This window comes from Amyelois transitella, chromosome 9 (genome assembly GCF_032362555.1).
Source record: "Amyelois transitella isolate CPQ chromosome 9, ilAmyTran1.1, whole genome shotgun sequence".
Taxonomy (NCBI): Eukaryota; Metazoa; Arthropoda; class Insecta; order Lepidoptera; family Pyralidae; genus Amyelois; species Amyelois transitella.
The window spans coordinates 3,711,518-3,717,517 of record NC_083512.1 but is presented as its reverse complement, the minus strand read 5'-3'; positions in this window follow the sequence as shown (position 1 = coordinate 3,717,517).

Sequence of the window (6,000 nt, the reverse complement as noted above, 5' to 3'; positions counted from 1 at the left end):
AAAAATATTATTGATCGTTGACGATTTGATTTTATTTTTTTATTCCAACGGTTTGTCACTAATTTTAGTCAGTGGTTATTTCATAATAATGTAATGTACAATATATGCGAAAAGATTTGTATTTTTATTTTTCATAAAATGTGATGTAATAGAGTACTTTTGTTTCTCGAAATTTTGTAGAGGCATGCCCCCAAAGAGCAAGTCTAGTATGTTTTATAGTGAAATAAAATGTTTAACCTTTGTTGTAACTCCATTCACAAATTTTAATTTCAATTCTAATAAGATAGAAAATTGAAATTTATTTATTTTCATTTTAATTTAACTTATACTTTGAGCCCTCTCTTTTAACATTCCCAACTCTATGCGCTTGCAAGGACGGGTCGCCTTCAAATATTCATACTAAGATCGATATGAGTGTTGTATGCGCTCACTTGCTCGAGGTCGACCTAAACCAAAGAGTATGAAAACTCTTTCGTTTTAACAAGAGTTCTCACATTTACATTGCCAAATTATTCCTCTTCTAACAATTGTTTGAATGGCTGATTCAATATTTAGAAAGTTCATTGTGGTGGTAGTGACAATCTGTACCAATGTTTGTTGGTTAAATTACAATTATTAATAAAAACCTCATGTTGTGACTATGACTTCAATCCCTTTCAGAAGACATGTCTAGAAGCCTACAGGCGATATTTACCCTTTAATCAAACTATGGATGTACTTTGCCACTCCTGCGTTTACGCCGTTTATGTTGTCGAATGTACTTAAAGCTATTGCGCACTCTACCTATAACAGAAACCCTATGTCCAACACTAATCAAAATGTAATTCCAAGCTAATATTGTATTCGGTCCGGTATTGCGCACTCCAAATGCTAAAGGTTACCTTAATGAATTGATTTTCTATGGAGATCGAGGTATAGGCATCCTTTGTCGATGATCTCATTACATTGTTTGATGTACAAGAGTTATGGACATTCACTTCTGACAGTTTATGAACACAGATTAACAAAGTGTTTATCTATTATTTATAAGAGGTTGAGATTGACAGGCTGACATGTGAACGCAAAACCCAAACCGCTGGGTCTAGAGATCTGAAACTTGGCATGTAGTAGATACAATACGTACTTTAGGAATGCACTTTACAGGATTTTCCAAAATATCCGCGGGGATAAAAATAATAGAATCAATATAACGAGACAATTTAGTCTCTGACAGTTGAATAGGATCCTTTCGTTCATTCTTGCGGATATCTTAGTAGTGTAGTAGTAATGGTTAGAGGCAACTAAAGGATTGGCCAACTAACAACTGTGTTGTATCAAATATTTACAAGAGACCTCAGCCTGGCATAATATTTTGTGTAATCTATTCATAGATTTTTAATTTCAGCTATTTAAGTAAAATCTCGAAAAGCTTTAGAAACGGACATGATGGAATTCAGTAAAAAACGCTTTTATCATAGAGATATATCGAGATAGATCCACCCCTAAAATATGCCCATATTCAGACCTTTATGGACTGACTTTTAAAAATATGAGAACAAACATATAAATGAAACGTCAGAATGTTTGTTTACGTTTTGTTGTATCACGTATGAGCGCTCGCCCGGTGTGTTGCCCTAAAGTGAACTTTGCTGTCGAATTAATTATTCACTGGTACCTTCCTTTTTCAGCGCTATCAGGCGATGTTTGTTCTTGTTGTGAAATTATGTCTTTGTTTACTTTTGTACTTTTCGTAGACTAGTTTAGCTCGTATTCTCAGGTATTCTAGCTGATTCATGAAATAAGCAAAATAATTTGGAAATGTGCCTGATTTTATCAAAATCTATGGCAGTTTTAGAAATTTTTGGTGAAATCGAACTAAGAAATACATGAACTTATGCCTATCTATCTATAATTTTTTCTCAAAATATAAAGGGATAAGCTCGCCTTTGTTACTGGCAATTTAGTTTTGCTCTTTTAGTAGAATAAAGATTATTTATATACAAGAAAATAATTGGCTACAATTAAGCAGTTTAATATAACAAATAAACTGTATTCTGAAAACAAATATTTACGACAAATGTATTAATTAATTGGCTAAGCAATTACACGAGACACTCGGGGAATGCGTTACCATATCTCACAACAAAACAATTTATTAGGACTCAATGTAAACAAAGCGATAAAAACAGATTAAACATAAAACACCGATTGGCAATGTATATTGTTTTTTCGATGAGTTACTGTCCCGATTGAATTTTTCTCTCTCAATCATAAAAAGGTTTGTTAAATTTGTTGAAAAAGAAGCGGGTTGTGTGTTCTTAGCTTTTGACCATTGCTTGACTCAATTACATAAACATCACAACGCAATTAGTAATTGTATCCCGTTGTAGAACTTGTATGTTGGCTTTAATTCAGTTCACTCTCTTATGTATCATTCAACAGACCCAACTTGTATTTATAAAAAGAAAGTACAAAACTAAACGCACTGCAATCTATTCCAAGCAACTGATAAATAAACGTGATTAGAATGATGAAATTTTAGTAGATTCCCGCTGAACAAGTTACTCTATTCTAAACTAACACATTCCTGAAATAAAGCAAAATCGTTCAAAAATGTAAGCAGATCGCAGTAATAATATCAGAAGAACATTAAGCGAGTATAAGGTAAGCCTCCACTCTGTTGCAGTCGCGTCGGTAGGCTGCGGCGCCTCTCGCTTCCAGAATTAATAACTTTCTGCCCCCCACGCCCATACTCTTGACTCCCTAGCTACCCTTCTCACACCATCGCCCGATCCTACTCAGAGTTCTCGCTATTTTCTCGCGTTGGATATGTGAACAGTGGAACATTATTGCACAGACTGATTTTGATGAAATTTGACACACAGGAACTTTAACATCTTTGTCGAGATAGAGCCTAAAGGTTATGTTTATGTGGGTGACTTATTTTATTATGATTGAAAGAAACCAACAGATAACTTAACTACAATATTCCTAAAATAATAATCTTAAGTTTGAAAAGCCTTTCCCGTAATTAACTTTTTAAATCAGTGCAAAATAAGAAGCAGTTAACACATACATTCTTTTAATTTTTATAACAAGCAAGAACAGCAATTTTTTATAAAAAGACAATCAACAATTTACCAAAACGAAAGTTACTTCCAAAAATTGATTTTCACGTAAGTTAAGCCTAGAACAAAAATTAACTAGATTATACCGTAGTTCCTACTAATGAAACGTTTCGCTTACCATACTGAAAACTTCAGTTCTTTCGAGTTCTTATAGTAAGTCGATCGTCTGTCTCTTTCTAACGGCCGGAAAGCCTTCGGAAGTTTCAGGAGTGTTTCGGTTTGCCTCTTTGACTGTGTTTGGGTGTGTAATGATTTGGCGCCCGTGTAATTTGCTGAAAAAATGTTGCCAGCGCTTTTCATCGCTTCTTATGACACATCTTGATCTCCCTTATTATTATTGGAATGGGTTATTACGTATGAAGTAATTTATTCTATGTATGTGATTATTATTTGCGACGTTTCACGTGCGTGTTACAAAGGAATTTGAGATTGGAAGGAGTAGTGTGTAGATGTCGAATTCCTGTAGTTTTACTTGTTGAACTTATATGTTCCGTAGCCCCTGTATAAAATATTTTGCACTTATGGTGAAAAAAAAAACAATGTAAGAAAACTTGTAGTGCACATTCAGGCAACTGGCTTCTTTCATATGCTGTGATAGTTCATCCTACATGGTTTCGAAGGTCACATGGGAGTAACTTCGTATTAAAACTACCATCCTTCACTATCCAAGATGGTGATCAAATTCGGGCCTTTGGCTTCTCTCTATAGAGATAAGGAAAACGCAACAGAACCAACACATTAAAAATTAAAAAAATCTACTTGCAAACAGTATTCCATAATTGTATAATCATGCAATAATATTTTCAAGCAGTCAACCTTATATAGATACATATTTTCCTTCAATGTCAATTCATTGAATATTCCATGAAATCTAGCTTCTAAAAATAAATACAACCTGTGATCCGAAATCCCGAACCTTACACAGTTTCAATCTTCTGCGAATATAACTTGAAGGGGGAGAGATGAAAAGGCCACAAGGAAAATATAGACACGAAATCGTAAAGGCCAAACTGTCAGAGACAACGTGGGACTTTGATATTATTGTAACTGGAATTCTTTTGATATGTTTGGCTTTATATTATTACTTTAAGTCTAAAACAAAATGCTTTAGTTACAAAAAAATACATAACTTTCCGTTTGCCGCAATTCCTTCACAATTTTTCTTTTGCATCATTCACATCAATCAATCTTTTCATATTTCGTCGGTTTTTAGAACTCATGACCTGTCCTTTATCTCAAGGTACGTTAGTTTTGGTATTCTTTGTCAAACGTTCGGCGAAATGCCTTGAAATAATAACTGTAATTGGTTAGTTTCCTACTGGCTTTCAGTATTTGTATTTCCTTCTTACGTATTCCTCTCTTTCGTTGCTACAGTACATACATCCATTAGCCACAAAAAAAAGTTCGTATTGCTCAGTTAACAAATCAGAAAATTTACGTAATTTCTAAATTGCAAAAAGAGCAAAATGAACTGATCTTAGCAGACGAAATAGGCAGTAATTAAAAACGCAAAACGTTTCGGGTTTAGTCTATTGTGAAAAATGTACGTTGCCGTTTTCCCGGCGATATTAAAAAAGAAAGAGTACATTACACAAAAGAAGCCTGATTACACCTCACTAGCTAAGATCCCTTTGTTTCTTATGGTTTGTTTTAAATACGCATACACTATGAAAGCACAGTACTTTACTGCATATAAAACGCCTGCAGTTTTATTTACAACGGTTGCTATAGTGGGGTGAGGAAAAATATCGTGAGGAAACCTGCACATTCAGATAATTAGATCGTCGTGGGGTCTTCCCATACTCCTTAAGGAGGAGGCGGAGTAAATGGTCAGGGCTAGATAATTATATGTATAATCTTCTTATATATATATAATTCTTAAATCAGGGTCAGGTTCCTCTGGATGAGTTGCGAAGGTCAAACGTAAGCCGCTTCGTGTAAAAACCTGACTTACCCAACCGCAATCAGCATCTTACAAAACTATCGTTATTTCGATTTTTATTGTGACGTGAAACGGGACAGCGATAGTTATTCGCGCGATAAAAACGGCGTCGTGCGTCCCATGCTACGGGGGCTAGATCGTGAACCCAGGCGCACCTCGGACTACTCTCCAGAAAGGAGAGAGAGAAATGGAGGAGAGGGTATGTAGGTAATTAGTGTGGTGGATTCTGTTTTTAAGCCTTATACTAATGAGAGGGAGTTATTTGGGACAATTATACCTAGCTATTACTATGAAAGTAATAAATTAACCTTTAATTATACTTTCCTTGTTTGACACAGTGGTTGGTTACTAAATCTTATATACATAAGTACAGTAAATATATTTGTTTTTCCATCCTTGTGTATATTTTGCAATACCAACGCTCCACGCGTTGAAGTCTTTCATATGGCGTCCTATATTTAAATTTATATTGAAATTTAGCTATTTAATTTATTTTTTATGGAATTTATTTTATTCGTAATCATTTAATTGAATAAATTGTAAACGTTGTCGATTGATGATCAAACTACTGCTTTCCACTAAATATATTGTAAAGAAATTCTACACTCACATATATTTGTAAATAATAATTGTAAACAGTATAGTAACACGCTTTCAATATCATAGCGAAACAATAAAAAAAAAATCTTATATTAATTACCTCAAAACCATTCACACGATCCCAACAAAGATGAACCAATAAAAAAAGAAGATCAACTCATGCTTTCAACGCTGATGTGACATTACATTCGATACAATTAAGAGTCATGCGAAAAGGCTATAATCGAGCAATAATCGCTAAGTGAAATAGCGTTGTTATTGTGTGGCATCGGGCGGGCGAGTAAATTAGAGAGCGACCGGATTATAACTAAGAGTCGAACTGACGCTCCACGGTTATCTTAGGAAGGATAT